The sequence below is a fragment of the Lepus europaeus genome, chromosome 17 (genome assembly GCF_033115175.1).
Source record: "Lepus europaeus isolate LE1 chromosome 17, mLepTim1.pri, whole genome shotgun sequence".
NCBI lineage: Eukaryota > Metazoa > Chordata > Mammalia > Lagomorpha > Leporidae > Lepus > Lepus europaeus.
This window is the reverse complement of record NC_084843.1, coordinates 72,853,796-72,870,616: the sequence shown is the minus strand read 5'-3', so window position 1 is coordinate 72,870,616 and position 16,821 is coordinate 72,853,796.

Genomic DNA, 16,821 nt, shown 5'->3' with positions numbered 1-16,821 from the left:
TTATCTTACATATAGAAACCCCCCAAATTCCACCCACTCAAAAAGTAGAATAAACAAATTCAGCAAAGTGGCAGATTATAAAATCAATACCCCAAAATCTGTCATGTTATATCTCAACAGTGAATTATCTGAAAAGGAAATCATAAGGGCAGTTCCATCCCCAATAGCTACAAAAAGCACTTAGGAACAAATGAAACAATGAAACCTATGTATTTGTTGAAAGAAATTGAAGAGGACACAAAGAAATGAAAATATGCCTTGTGTTCTTAGATTGAAAAAAATCAATATTGCTAAAATGTTCTTACTACACAAAGCACCTTACAGACTCATTGCAGTCCCTATCAAAATGGATTTTTTTGCACAACTAGAAAAGACACTACTAAAATTTTGTGAAACAAACAAAAAAAATCCCAAATAGCCCAAGTGATCTTTAGATAGAGAAAACCAGGATGAGGCATTATACTACCTAATTTTATATTACAAAGCTATAATAATACAAACATCATGGCATTAGCACAAAGCCAAAACACATGGACCAATGAACAGAACAGAAACCCTGAAACTAAGCTCACACATGTACAGCCAACTGGTCCTTGACAAAAGTACTGAGAACACACCTTGGAGAAAGGACAGTCTTTTCAACAGATGGTACTGAGGAAATTGAATATCCGCTTGCAGAAGAATGGAACTAGGCCCCCATTTGTCATCAGGTACAAAAATAATCTCAAAATATATATGTAAAGACCAAGATGTAAGACTTAGAGCTTTAAAAGTAATAGAAGAAAACATAAAGGAAGTGTTTCAGCACATTCCAATGGTAAGGACTTCTTGTGTCAGACTTGAAAAGCAAACAAAAGCAAAAAAAGACAAACTGCATTTCATCAAACTAAAGAACTTCTGCATAGCAAGGGAAAAAATCAACCAAATGAACAGATAAACAACAGAATAGGAGAAAATATTTCCAAGTTACATATATGAAAAGGGTTAATAGCCAGAATATGTAGTGGAGTAAAACTACTGAATATCAAAAAACAAACAATCCAGTTGAAAACCAGGCAATAGATTTACAAAGACATTTCTCAAAGGAAGACATAAAAATGGCTAATGAGTACATGGAAAAAAAGGCTCAGCTTTGCTAATCAACAGGGAATTGCAAATCAAAACCATCATGAGATGTCACATCACTCCAGTCAGAATGGCTATTATGTTTTTTTAAAGGACAAAAAAGCCCCAAGTTTTGGTGAGGATGTGGAGGAAAAGGAATACTTGCACAGCGTTGTTTGGAATATGGATTAGTACAACCTATTGTGGCAAGCAGTGCAGACATTTCTCAACTACCGTATTATCCAGCTGCCCCACTGCTGGGTAGCTATCCAAGGGAACAAGATCACTCTGCTGAAGAGACATCTGTCCTAGCATGTCGCTTTCAGCACTATTCACAACATCCAAGAAATGGAGACAACCTAATGTCCATCAAATGATGAGTGGGCAAAGAAACTATGGTGCCTATACTCAATGGAATACCATTCAGCTATTAAAAATGGATGAAATTCTGTCACTTGCAACAATGCATGTCAAATTGGGAGTCATATAAATTGAAATAAGCCAAACCCAGAAAGACAAGCACTGCATGATCTCATCACCCATGTGAAATCTCGAAGTCTTGATATCACATACGTCCCCTGTCAGGTGCTGATTATCAGCCTGGAGGAGTGGGGGTTGGGAGAGGTGAGGAATGGCTGATGAACATGTACCATGGCACTGTTAGACAGGAGTAAAAAGTTCTGGTTTTCTCTTGCACAGTAGGGTGGCTGTAGCTAAGCATAATGTGCTGTGTGCTTATCTTAAAAAAGAAAACCAGAATATGGATTTTGAATGTTTTCACCCTAAGGAAATACTCAGTGTTTGAGGAGATAGCTATGTTTACCCTGATTGGACATTTTACTATGTAAACATGTACCGAAACATCACATGATTCTCCATAAATGTTTATATGTCACTTATAAACAACAAAAATTAGATTTCTATGTCGAATGAAAATGACATTCAAATATGAATCCAAAAAATAAAGATTCTCTCTCTCTCCCTCTCTCTCTCTCTCACACACACACAACTGGGAGGCTTTATCACAAGCTTCAGATTGAAAAAGAAAGGAATAAAAAGCTCTTTTTGTTTGTTTTTCTATAGAAAGCTTTTATTTAATAAATATAAATTTCATAAGTACAACTTTTGAATTATAGCGGTTCTTCCCCCCATACCCACCCTCCTATCCCCAAACCATCCCACCTCCTACTCCCTCCCCCATCACATTCTTCATTAAGATTCATTTTTAATTATCTTTATATAAAGAAGATCAACTCTATATTAAGTAAACATTTCAACAATTTGCACCTACACAGACACACAAATTATAAAGTACTGTCGAAGACTAGTTTTACCATTAATTCTCATAGTACAACACATTAAGGACAGAGGTCCTACATAGGGAGCAAGTGCAGTGACGCCTATTGTTGATTTAACAATTGACACTCTTATTTATGATGTCAGTGACCACCCAAGGCTCTTGTCATGAGCTGCTAAGGCTATGGAAGCCTCATGAGTCTACAAACTCTGACCTTATTTAGACAAGGCCATAATCAAAGTGGAAGTTCTCTCCTCCCTTCAGAGAAGTACCTCCTTCTTTGATGGCCCATTCTTTCTGCTGGGATCTCACTCACAGAGTTCTTTCATATAGGTCATTTTTTTTGCCACAGTGTCTTGGCTTTCCATGCCTGAAATACTCTCATGGGATTTTTAGCCAGATCCGAATGCCTTAAGGGCTCATTCTGAGGCCAGAGTGCTGTTTAGGGCATTTATTATTCTATGAGTCTGCTGTATATCCTGCTTCCCATGTTGGATCATTCTTTCCTTTTTAATTCTATATATTATTATTAGCAGATACTTCATCTTATTTATGTGATCCCTTTGACACTTTAACCTATCTTTATGATCAGTTATGAACTTAAACTGATCACTTTAACTAGTAAGATGGCATTGGTACCTGCCAACTTAATGGGATTTAGAGTCCCATATCAAGTTTCTAGCTCTACCCTTAGGGGTAGGTCCGACCTATACATCTCCTTATTCTCTCTTATTTTCACTTTTATTTTTAACAGGGATCAATAAAAAGTAGCTATATACATTTGGATGAATACTAAATGTAGATACAATAATAACGTGCTGTAGGGGTTAAACTCTCTAGAAGTCTAACAGTTCAGCAGTCTGTGTGATAGGAGGTAATTAAACACAGGTGTGACGCGCTGCTGTCCTCAGCTAATAAATGATACAAGTACTGACTGCATTAGGCTTTAATTAGTCAAGAGTTCATGTCAGATTTCTCAAGGAACAAGCTAACAACAAGCGAATGAGGGAACTGGTAAGTAATAATGCTAATTCCTAAAACAAAATGAAGAAGGAAGAGAAACAGGAGATAAGGAGTGGGGAAAATGGAGAGCAATTTTTTTAAAAAAAAGCATAGTTTTAAATACAGAAATTGTCCTTGGATGTTAGAAAAATGAAATAGACCAATTAAATGACAGATTATTGGCCTTATTTTGATTAAAAATGTATAATATAAGAGACAGGAATATGCAAATGAAAGTGCAAAGAGATGCATCACACAAGTACTAAAAAGAAGGACAGGTGTTGATGTTAATACTCAAGTAGGTGTGTAGGCAAAAATATAGGTAAACAGGAGATGCAGTAAAGATAAAAAATTAAATTACCAGGAAATTACACAAACTTTGATCTTTTTCAAAAGAAAAATGATTATTTCAAATATAATTACAAAGAGAGAGAGCACACACTTCCATTTGCTAGTTCACTCCCCCAAACAGCCACATCGGCCACAGCTGGGCCAAGCTGAATCCAGGAACCAAGAACTCCATGTGGTTCTCCCATGTGGGTAGCAAGGACTGAAGCACCTGGGCCATCTGCTGCTGCTTTCCCAGGTGCGTTAGCAGGGAGCTGGATCAGCAGCTGAGTAACTGGGTGACTTAACCCTCTGCTCACCACAAACTTTAAACTTCTGTTTATAATAGGATTTCTTTGTTAATTTTCAAGGGTTGTTGTAACAAGGTGAGGAGCTTAAAACAACAGAAATTTGCTGACAGTTCTGAAAGAGAGAAGCCTCAATTCAAAGTATCAGCAAAGCCAGCTCTCCTGAGACTCTGGGCAGAATCCTTCCTCAGCTCTTCCCGTCATCTGGTGGTGTCCACGGGTCCTTGGTATTCCTTGGCTTAAAACTGCGTCACTGCAGTCTCTGGCTCTCTCACTACCTACCACTCTCTGTGTGTCTGCACGCAGCGTTCTCCTATTCTCTGTTTTCTGTTAGTGTGAGGACAATCCTACTGAGCAAGGGCTCACCCCAATCCAGTGTGACCTCATTTTAACTCAGTTTTACCTGCAAAGATCCTCTTTTCAAATAAAGTCACATGCACAGGTTCCAGGCATCAGAACTTCAGTTTATCTTTCTGGGGGACAAAACTGAACTCATAATGGCATCAAAATATGCAAAGAAAAATATTGACAAATTAAAACAAACAAAAACCAAAGCCATGATCTATGTGAATTATATGTATACTTCAGTGTTACTGAGTAGAACAAGAAGATAAAACACTGGCAAGATTCTTGATTTAAATAGTTAAAACCATGCATCTAAAGAGCATTGGCTACTTACAAAATTAATCAATTGCTGGAATAAAGGAAAAATTTGAATGATGGAAATTTTCAAAGTCCTTAATAAAGACAAGGTTTAGATGCAGTGAGGTGCTAAAGTAGAAAAGAAATGTAAATACAAATACCAGAAAAAAGGCAATACAAAATATTTCTCTGGCCATAGAGGAATTGTGGCAGAATTCAGTAGCAGAGTGACAACTGGCACATCCTGTATGTTTGGGAATTAAGTAGTATCACTTCTAAATGATCCCTGAATAAAAGAAGGCACACAAAATGGAAATTAGAATAAAAAAACACATAATAAACTGAATGACAATGAAGGAGTTCAGAACACACTACCTTAAAATACGCTGTGCTGACATATTAACTATTTTGAGTTAAAGGCACTGGAAAAACAACAGATGCAAGAAGATCACTCAGACTTTCCTTCTGCTGTGAAAGCAGGAGGTGAAATTCCCATGTGGAAAATGCCCTCCCCATACCAAATGGAAAGGAACATTTTTATCAAGGATGGAAAGTCGAGTTCAAGGAAAAGCTGTGCAAACAAACTTTGTTAAATTGACCTTTATCCTACCGGCCAGTTCTCCATGGTGAACTACCCTAGCCCAATCCCCAGTACTTGTCACATTTTCACAATTCACTACTCTTTGTCCAGCCTACTATGTAAGTCATTTGGTTTGAAATTGCTTCTTTGGGTCTTCATTTTCTTGAGAATGTTTACTTGTACATACAAAAAAAAATCTGGTTGGAGACCCTAAGGAGATAGAGGAGAAATTTCTGCACCCTTACAATGACAAAAATATCACATGTTTAAATACGTAATGAAAGGGAATTTTATAACCTTAAGTATATAGACTGTAAGTTAGGATTTATTTCAAGACATTAAAAAGAACACATAAAATTAAAGAGAGAAAAAGGAAAGACATAGTGATGACAAAAGCGAATATATTAGAATTGAAAATATACCCATTATACCGAAAATCAACAAAGACAACAGTTCTCTGAACATCCTAAATTAACTGATAACCTCTTCAAGGTATTAAACAAACCGAAGAGGATATTTGACCTAAACTCCATGATTAGACCTGAAAACCATCACCATGGAATCCATAGACACTTTGGAAAGAGCAGGTGGGCACTAGGTACAATTTTCTATGAGTAACTTTGAGAATCTGATGAGATAAATTCCTGGCATGAAGAGGCATAAATAATCAGTATTCCCCCAGCTTATCAAAGGAATCAAATCTTCCCAAAAACTTAGTTCTGATAGGTGAAATATACCAAATATTTACGAAGTAAATGGCAGGAATGTGAAGCAAACTTTCTAGAAGAAAGAGGGAACTTCCCAATACACTCGATGAGGTCAGTGTAACCGGGAAAGCAGTTGGCAAAGAAGCACGGTTTTGTTGCTTCCCTCTCCAGGCTAAAATCATGACCCATGGGAGACTAGAAATCCAGACAGGTTTCTGAGAAAGGCAGGTGGGTAATCTGGCATTGAATATTCTGTGTTCAGTTCTAAGCCCCCAGTGTGTCATCACTAGCTAGGGAGAAACTTCAAGAAAAGATATGTGTTTCATGTGATCTTTTGCTGTGAGGTTTCCTTCCTTTACCTTCTTTCATATTGGTGACCATGTTTCTGTGTTTCTGTGTGTAACACATCTTTAAGCATCTTTTGCAGGGCAGGATGAGTGGCGACAAATTCTTTCAGTTTCTGTTTGCTATGAAAAGTCTTAATTTCACCTTCATTCACAAATGAGAGCTTTGCAGGATATAGTATTCTGGACTGGCATTTTTTTCTCTCTTAGTACCTGGGCTATGTCTCGCCATTCCCTTCTAGCTTGTAGGGTTTCTGATGAGAAGTCTGCTGTGAGTCTAATTGGAGATCCTCTAAGAGTAATCTGACGTTTCTCTCTTGCACATTTTAGGATCTTTTCTTTATGTTTCACTGTGGTGAGTTTGATTACAACATGTCGTGGTGAGGATCTCTTTTGGTCATGTTTATTAGGGGTTCTATAAGCTTCCTGTATTAAGATGCCTCTGTCCTTCTCCAAACCTGGGAAATTTTCTGCTAGTATCTCACTGAAAATGCCTTCTAATCCTTTCTCCCTCTCCATGCCCTCAGGAACTCCTAGAACCAGAATGTTGGGTTTTTTAATAGTATCCTGTAGATTCCCGACAATATTTTTTAGATTTCTAATTTCTTCTTCTTTTCTTTGGTTTGCCTGTTTCCTTTCCTGTTCTCTGTCTTCTAAGTCTGATATTCTCTCTTCTGCTTCGCCCATTCTGTTTTTAAGGCTCTCTAATGTGTTTGTCATTTGATCTATTGAATTCTTCATATCATTATGATTTCTCGTCAGTATCCCAGTTTCTTGTTCCACTAGTTGTTTCATTTCATTTTGATTCCTCCTTAATATTTCATTTTCACGAGAGAGATTTTCTATCTTGTTCATTAAGGATTTCGGTAGTTCAAGAATTTGTTTTTGAGAACTTCTTAATGTTCTTATCAATTTTTTGAGATCCACTTCTTGCATTTCTTCTATCTCATCATCTTCATAATCTTGAATTGGGGTGTCTTTTTCATTTGGGGGTGTCATAGTGTCTTCCTTGTTCTTGTTAGCTTGGTTTTTGCGTTTGTTGTTTGGCATGTTGGAGATATTTGGTTTCTTCACTGTGGTGTTTTTTCTTGTTACACTATGGCTCTATATTAAGTGGACTGTCTGCTTTCAGTGGAGCCTTAGAGGCTTGAGAGGAGTGTGGACTGAGAGCTGTGTTTGGTTCCTCAGGGTTGAGGGTGTGTCAAAGATGACACTCCTGGGTTAGGTGTGGTAAATCTCTCTTTCTTTTTTTGATTTAAAAGGGAAGTAATTCCGCACAGCTGAATGTGATTGGAGGTAGTTAGCAGGCAAATGATATACCCACAGGAGCCAGAGATCGGAAGCTCTTTCCCAAGGACCACACAGGGAATCTCTGCTGCCCTCAGTGTGGGCTCCAATTCTCCTGCAGTCTCCCACTGGGTTGCCAAGTTAGATGCTAATCTCCTGTTATTTCACCCCTCCCCCCAGAGTCAGGTTTTTCTGCTAGGCTCAGGGCTGGTGCAGACCTGAGGTCGACAGGAAGCTCAATTTCTCTTTGACATAGAATTAAACTCTGATGCTCTGTTAAAGCAATGTGTTAAAGTAATCTATTATGTTCTCTTGATGTCTGTTAAATTCTAATTGTTCAAAAACAGCTGAATTTTTTATTAAGAGCTATGGGTTATTTAAATATGTGCTTTTTTCAAAAATTTGAATAATCACCTTGTAACAATGATCAAATTTGGTCTATGTTATGTCATGATTTTAAGAAATCTTATTTCAACCAGATATTTTGGATTTTGAGCCTTCTTGGCATTCTTGACAGGCATTCAAAAAATCAAAGTTTCAAACAATCTGGTCTCTAAAATTTCCAGTAAATCCTGGACTTTGGTTTTTCCAGTTTGGGCCCAACTGAAAAAATCGAAGGACCTATGTCTCTCATCTTATAGAGACACCAACTAATCAGTCTATTTGGAGTATATTAGAAGGACTGTCAAGATGTGATGTGGTACCAGACTTTAAGTTTCTATAATGGAAAATGCTATTAATACAAATGTTTGAGAATTAAAAAGCCTAATGATCTTGTGTTACTAGACATGATAGTTATCTTAATGAGAAAGCCCCAGAGGCTTAAAGGGTTAAATACTTGTAAAATCCTACAGGTGCTTTCAAAAATACTGTGAAGTAAGCAAGTGCCTCTTGTTGGTTGATGAGTTTATAATTTTAAACATGGCGACTTAAAGTCTTTTGTCATCCACAGTTATATATGATGTGCTGCTCATAAAACTAAAGCATTGTTGGTTCTGTGTGTAGCTGTCCTCCTATAGGTTCCTATGGACTTTTTCCAGCCACTTCTATTGTATTCAGTACTTTGGGATGGCTCTGTAAACAGATGAAGCCAATAATGTATTAACAGTACCAACTGAGAGAAAATATGGCTAACTGAGGTTACTAAAAAGAAAAAGCAATTCAAATCAATTGGCAATCTACAAAAAGAGTTAAAGATTTTAAAAGCTAGTATTAAAATTGCTATATTGGTCTATTATGCTATATTATATGTGTGTACATATTGTATGTCCACATGGGGAAATTTTATTAAGAGTTTTATTTTAAATGGCTTATAGATAAGATTGTCCATAAATTTAAGCTGCTAAAATCAATCAAAGATACATTTTAATTTGTGGGACCTGAATCTGTGTGTCATATGTTTTAGACTTGTTGGTAGAAAGAAACTAAAAACATTTTAGATGGTTGTGCTTAAGTTTACTGGCTAAACAAACTACACCATGTTAGATATTGAAGAGGTCTTTTCAAATACATGATTCTTAAAATTTATAGAAGGCATTGGACCTTCTGGTAAATGTTTTCTTAAGTTGTTATCTAATGGTTGAAACGGTTTGCTAAGTATTCATGTGATATTGCTATTGTCAGCAAGCGATCTAGGACTTGCTCCCTCATTTCTCTATTCTAAGCCCAACTTGTTCTTTCATTTCTCTATTCTCTTCAAGGTAGGAAACTAATTCTATTATGAAGGAATCTGTAGGATGCACAATTTAATCTTTAGACCTTATAAAAGAGATGGCTAACATTTTTCTGCAATAGCATAGCCAAAATAAGAACTCAAATAATAATCTCATAGCTAGATTCACTTCGCCATCAGCGAAGTATACAGTAAGTAGAAAAAACCTCCCTTTCAGACCAAAGGGAAAGAAAGTTTTAAAGTGAGAATATAATTTTACTCATGGGCATTGTCTACCTTAGAAAAACTACTACAGAACATGCCTGTGACTATAGACTTGTAGTTCAGGCCACCGAAGATTAGAGATGGGACATGGGCACTCCCTTGACTTGCATCCTCTTGTCTGCTTTAACACAAACCAGGAGGAAAAGAAAGCTAGGCATCAGAAGCAATGGGTGGCAGGCCTATTAATGGCTGATCTGTACAGTGATCTGCCCTCAAGGAGACCCAACAGGCCAGTCCACTGCAGTGGCTTTCAATGTGGTAAGCCTGGGCTTCAGCAGAAGTCAGCTTGTGAAGAGCCCTGGCAGCTCTGCCAAGAGTTGGATCACTGGAAATGGACCTGCCCTGGAGTCGAAGGATGCCCAGGTCAGAGCCACAGATCTTATTGGCTCTAAGCTGAAAAGCCCTTCACTCAGCCCAACTTCCAAAGCGATCACTGCAGCTGAGGGTATGGTCAAGTAGGGTCAGCAACATTGCAGGCAGAACTGTAAATTTCTTGTTAGAGATGCCACCTGCCTTTACCTGGCCAGCTCTCCTCCCAGGCCAGCCAAGTAATGAAAGTCAACAGAGTGCCTTCCCCTAGGAGGTTCACACCTCCCTTAGGATATACCGCATGTGAAGAGATAGCTAGGTCTGGGCCTCTGAATTTACAAGGCCTAAAGCCCACCAGATTATTATCAAGCCCCTTCTATCAGGTTCTATTTGCCTCTCAATCAGAAAAATTACTTGTAGCTTAGACAGCACTTTTCTTAGCTCCTCTAATAATGACTCTGTCCTTTGTTCTAGGCCCTGTCTAGTGCACTTGGGCCTCATTCCTTTGTAATCATAACCTCTACTCTACCACCAATGGCTCTACTCCCAACATGTGTGTACTGATGGTCCTCTTCCCCACTTAATGCTGTATAATTGTTCAAACCTGGTAAATGCCACTCTTAGGATCATCGGTTACTATCCTCACTCTGTCTTTTATGACCTTGTCTAAATATGATCAGAGTCAGCAAACTTGGAAGGCTTCCATAGCCTTGGCAACTCATGACGACAGCCTAGGATGGTTACTGGTGCCATAAACTAGAGTGTCAATTTGTTGGGTCAACAACAGGAGCCACTGTGCACTTGCTCCTCATGTGGGATCTCTGTCCTTAATGTGCTGTACATTGTGATTTAATGCTATAACTAGTACTCAAACAGTATGTTTCACTTTGTGTTTCTATGTGGGTGCAAACTGTTGAAATCTTTATACTAAATTGATCTTCTGTATATAAAGAGAATTGAAAATGAATCTTGATGCAAATGGAAGGGGAGAGGGAGCGGGAGAGGGGAGGGTTGCAGGTGGGAGGGAAGTTATGGGAGGGGGAAGCCATTGTAATCCATAAGCTGTACACTGGAAATTTATATTCATTAAATAAAAGTTAAAAAAAATTATGTGTTTCAAACACCTAAGTATGTGAGCCACCAGGTTAGCATTCTTGAGACAAAATGTGCAAAATATATGATATATAAAGTCTATATCATGTATATAATATATATAATGATTAAGGGCCTTGGCTTCAGAATAGGCAGGAATCATTATAGAACTGCAATTTGTACTTTAAAAATTATTTATTATATTTATTTAAGAGTCAGGGAAAGAGAGAGAGAGATGCAGTCCAGAAACTCAATGCAGGTAGGGTGGTGGGGACTTAAGTACCAGAGCCTGTACCTGCTGCCTCCCAGGGTGTGCATTATCAATGGGGAAGTGGGAATTGTGAGCAGACTTAGGATGCATACCTGGGCATTCTCACATGGGATGCAGGCATCCCAAGCAGTGTCTTACCTGTTGGGTCCAAGTGCCCACCCACCCCTGTAACCTGCAATTCTAGTTGGGGACATGAGGAGTAGAGATGCTCTGAGTTGTCCAACATAGATCCCAGACAATGATATTCCTCAGGACAAACAAGTGCCCTGGCTTAGACCCTCATCCACTCTGTTTTATTAGCAAGTGACTTGCTCAGGCCAGCAGCTTCCTTCAGGTCTGTGCACAAAATCGGGACAGGGTCCCCAAACTATTGACCCTGGGACAGCCTGCTGGGACCTTCAAATGTAGCTTAGCTCCTCTTCTTTTATCATTAATCATCAGAATATGGAAGTCAGTATTTGTCATCCTAAAATAGCAATAGCCCATATGTCAGGATTTAAACATAGAATAAAGTTTGCATGGCTTGCTCCCCCTTCCCTCCAAATCCATCCCCTCTGGGCTGACATATTTTTTGTTTGCTCTGAACTTGGAAATAGAACGTTTGTGGCTCTGAGACTCCTCTTGTCTCCGTCTTTTATGAGAACAGTGTAACATATACTTCTATTTTGGAGGGAGACCTTCTGTTTTGAAAGTTTGGGGAGAGAAAGGCCTGCGGCCTTTTGACAATATAGCATATGTCACTGTGAAGCAGACTTAGGTTTCTAAAAAGGAGGTGTTCTTGTGGTTAACCTTTAAGGTGCTAGAGCCAGGGACAGAGAGCATTGCCTAGAATCTCAGAGAAACTGGACTACACTTGAGCGAGTGGTGTTGGAAGAACTCAGGTCGAGGTTTCCTTTTTGAGAGTATGAGTGTGTAGTGGGAATTGGAAGTGTTTCTGATGGATGCCCTGTGTGTGCTCTCTCAAGAAGACAGGCTAAGAATCCCAGGAGCTGCTGTGTGGGAGACAGATTGGGCACTGCAGGCACAAAGATGGACAGGGGTGTCCACCACCAAAAATGGTGCCACCTGCTTTATAGGGCTATGTTGGCGAGAAGGTAATTTGCCACACAGCCGTGAGAATGGGTGACAGTGGACAGTTGCATTTCTGGGATTTCACAGGGGCAGAGAGTGCAGGGAAAAGCACAAGGCCTTCATAGTCAAGTTGGACTTATGAACTGTTGGGATTGGGACTTAGTATTTCCCATTACAGCTTTGTTTTATTCTTCTGTGTAAGGGAATTACGGTAATAATGATAATAACGAACAATGAAGATTTAAAAATGGGAAACACATAGTACATATCGGGGAAGTAGTAAGTAGAGTGGCTATTTTAATTATAAAAATAACATATGCACATCCTCCAAGAAAAACTCAAATCTTTCAACTTTAAACATCATTATTGCCATTTTTGGTTACTCTATCTATGGTAATTATTCACTTTTGTTTTCTCTCCCATCATTTAATAACTAATCAATGACTGCCCAGGAAATAGCAACTTTTTTCCTAACAATAGCAGATAACTTGTAAAATACAACTGTGATTATACAGTGTGCATGAGCTATATGAGGGCTCTTCAAAGTGGAAAATGTACATCATGAGAAAACTATGCATGCATTAAAGTAAAATTTCACCAAAACAAACCTTACTTCCATTTTCCAGCACACTTTTTGAAGTGCCCTTGTACTTGTAAAGGCTTCATTTCAGGACCCTCTAGCCCATGCATATGGAACTGTGAATCTGAGGCGTTCTTTCAGGCTTTCCTTCTCTCATTCTGAAGACAAGGAATCCGACACTGAGGACTGAAGCGCAGAGTTGGAGATGGCCAGATTTGGACACAGTCTCGAGCAAAGCAGTCATTTGAATGCAGGTGGCATTTATCCTGCAACATCCCAGGCAGACCAAGCTCTCTCCTGTGTCTGTTCATCTGCAGAAGATGCACTCCCACAGATGCCAGTCATGGACACAGAAGCCCAGTAGTTGCCCTTTGGTACCCAGTGAAAAATGAACCCCTTGAAACTGTCATTGTGGCCCAGGGCCTCCTGTGGAGCCAGTGGATGCTTCTGCCATGGTCTAGGGCCTCAGTGAGCTCTTCAGATGCACACTGTGTGGTGTCTCCTTTGTCAGGGACATGTTCTGTCATCATCTCCATCCTGGGCTGATGCTCTGAACTGGTCCACTGGGTGGCTAACAGAGCCGGGCAGTGGGTAGCTGCATCAGACAGAAGCTTTGAGTGTAGATTCGGACCTGTGCAACGGGGATAAGTGTCTCTAACCCACAGCCATATTTTGAGGAGATGTGGCAAACACACATGTCTCATTGCCCCCCCCCCCCTTCAGGTGAATGCACATGTCTTAACCAGACAAGTGGGCCTTCTCTAATATTTATTTTAGAAGATGACAGAGAGAGACAGACAGACAGACAGACAAAGAAAATGACTCTCATTCCCTGGTTCACTTCCAAAACACCTGCAACAGTCTGGGCTGGGCCAGGCTAAAGCCAGAAGTTGGGAATTCAGTCCAGGTTTTCCGAGTGGGTGCAGGGACCTAACTATTTGAACCATCACCACTGCCTCTCGGGGTGTGCATTAGCAGGAAGCTGGAATTGTGAGCAAATCCAGAACACAAACTCAAGCACTCCTGAGGGATGTAGGTATCCCAACCAGCATCTTAGCTTCTGGCCTAAATGCCCTTCTGGAGAAATGCATTTGTAACTGAACTGTAGAGTGATGATTGGTGGAGATCTAGAAGGTTTTTTCCATGTTGAAGGATAAAGCCCAATACTAAGAAAATGATAAAAGAGAAAGAGATCCATTGCTTTATTTTTTTTAAAGTTGCATAATTATATTGCCTCAAAGCCATATAATTAGAAGTTATAATTCTTATCCCATTCCAGTAGCTTTGAGCTTCAACAATTTTTAAATTTAAACTGTATCTATTATGTTTATAAAAGTAGAGAAAAATAAAAATAAAACACAATAAAGCTGCAAATTAAGCAGTAATTATTTTGTATGCTCTCCCCTCCTCCTACCCTTGGCTGCAAAGATAAGCAACAGCTCACAGTTGTGGATACTCTATTGCTGGACTGTGTGTTTCTCTTTTCCTGAAAGTCACAAAAATTAAGCCCTTAGCAATTGATTTCAACATTTTAATTATTTAGACAAACTGTTGAGGATCTATTAAAGGATGTTGCATTGAGTTAGTGAGTTGTTCTTCTTCCTCTTCCTCCTCTTCCTCCCCCTTTCCTCCTCCTCCTCACCGTCCTCCTCCTCCTTCTTCCTATGCTAATTTGGTTCTGATGTCTGAGAGTGACAGGCCCTCAGGAGCTGCAGGACTGTGTGAAGTGTGGAAGGCAGCTGGGCAGGGCACCTTGGCCTTCTCCTTTGTCTGCAGCCAGGTCCTGGCCTGGGTCAGACTCTACTGTAGCCTAGAGCTCCTAGCTAGAGAAGAGCAGGCTGAGGAAGGTGCTGGAAGGAGTGAGCAGGAGAAGAGGTCCTTCCAGGATAGCAAGCAGACAGCAACCCCAGCCCTCAGGAGGGTGGGGCATCAGGCTTCACTCAGCCTGAAGCTGAAATCGTGCCTGTTTCAAGCATTCAATCTAAAGGAGCAGGAAATAGAAGCCCACAGAGTTTGGAGGCAAAGAAGTTTCTGGTATCCCATGAGTGTGGGGGTCACGGCCCTTATCAGGACTTCTGAGCTGATGTGAGTAATGCTAGGAGCTGGACCCCACTGCAGCTCAAATGGAACCGGCAGGGCTGAGGCACTGAACCCCGAGTCAGGAGAGGGGCATCAAGCTCATGAACAGCCTGCAGGTGCCCACAGGAGCTCATTCATCTGCTGTTAGGCCTCGTCCAGTGTGGCTCCCGGGCTCCACCCCCTCTGCAACAGCACTGGTCCCATTCAGTGCCGAAGGAGCAGGTTGGCAACATGGTCAGATGTTCACAGCTCTGAGACCAAGAGCTCAACTTCCCCATGTCACTGAGCCAGCGGTCCAGACAGATCATTCCTGAGCACCCAGGACCTGAGGCCAGGGACCCCGAGCTTGTGGAGCAAGCCCAATGATACCCGTGTCTCCTGCTCCCCTCCAACCTCACAGTCCTTCCCTTGCTCAGATAAGATACTCACACCAGGCCTGGAGGTTAATTATTTAGTGTCAGTAGAGGATGGTATTTTTGATGATGAAGAGATTCACATAGCCACTAAGTATTATTATAATTGGGGCGCTAAGCAGATACATTTATCTTGCATCTACTAATTAGGTGGGGAAGTAAATTAATTTTCCCTATCCATGCTCATTTTGCTTGTTGGTTATTTTTATATCAAGTACAAGGAGAAAGCCTTATCTGGCTCCGTATGGATTATATAGGCTGTGCTCTTCTGTCCAATTTAGATAAAACTGGATCCACCCTAGAGAAATTTCATTTGGGGGAGTGGAGTGGGAGGAGGAGATAAGGCCTCCTTGTCTAAGGGAGTTATAAATAGTGGGCAAATAAATAGAAAGTCCCAGCTGCTGTTGGGGAAAAAAAAAAAAAAAAACTGTGGTTTTCTTTTTTCCCTGCTACTGTATAATTAACGTTAGTCACTGTCCTCTTGGCTGGGAGTGTGTGAGGGAGAGGACGAGGAGGGTGGAGGAAGACACGGGGTGTGTCTTCCCCAGGGAGGAGACAGGCAGGCCTGGATTTGAAGAGGATGCTGTGCTCACTGGGTTTCCCACCACCAGCAGGAAGCTCAGAAGAAAGCCACACAAGCAGCTGTTCAGTGCTCCTGAGGCCAGTCGGGAGGAAAGGAGCATCATGGTCCAAAGGGGCCCCAGGACCATGCTGTGGATGCAGGTGCAGGGTGCACAGCACCTGTACTTCCTGTTCCCCAGGAAGTCCCAGGGCTGCCAGCCCTTGCATTTCTCATCCTGCATTCCCAAGCGCATGTACCTTCTGATAGGGTTGCTCCTCTGGTCCTTGGTGGTTCGCTGTGGCCCACAGTCACATTCCCAGAGAAAGGCAAGGCCTCCACTAGCCTGACTGTATCTGAAAAAAACCTGCTGTTCTCAGGGGTCTCACCAGGGTGGGGTGTGACACCTGAACTTGTGGGAAGCTGTTCAGTAAGCTGTCCTCCCAGTTTGCTGCTCTGTGTTCCCACCCACTGCCTCCCAACACACACACACACACACACGGAGACATGCAAACTCATGCAAAAGCAGCTGGACTCAGTAGGACCTCCATGGGATGGTCTCCAGCCTGCTCTCTGGCTGTCTGCCATCTTTGCTCTACCACTGCTTTGCCAGGTGGGGGCACTGATCCACTCCAAGACAGAGGCTCTCCGACTAAGGTAGAGGTGAGCTAGACACCAAGCGCAGGAACTTTGAACAGGTGCTCCGTCTTGGGAGATCCTGAGCCTGCACATCTTGCCGAGGGAGGGTCTCCTGAAATTGTGGGCTCTGAGTGTCTGACCCACTCAGCCTAGTCCTGGCTGTGCTCTAGGGCTTTCCTAGTTTTACTCAATAAACACACAGTGATGGGTTGAGTGATGGCCCGCAAAGATGCCCAGGTCCTAATCCCTGCCCTTTGAGGATGCTGATAAGTTG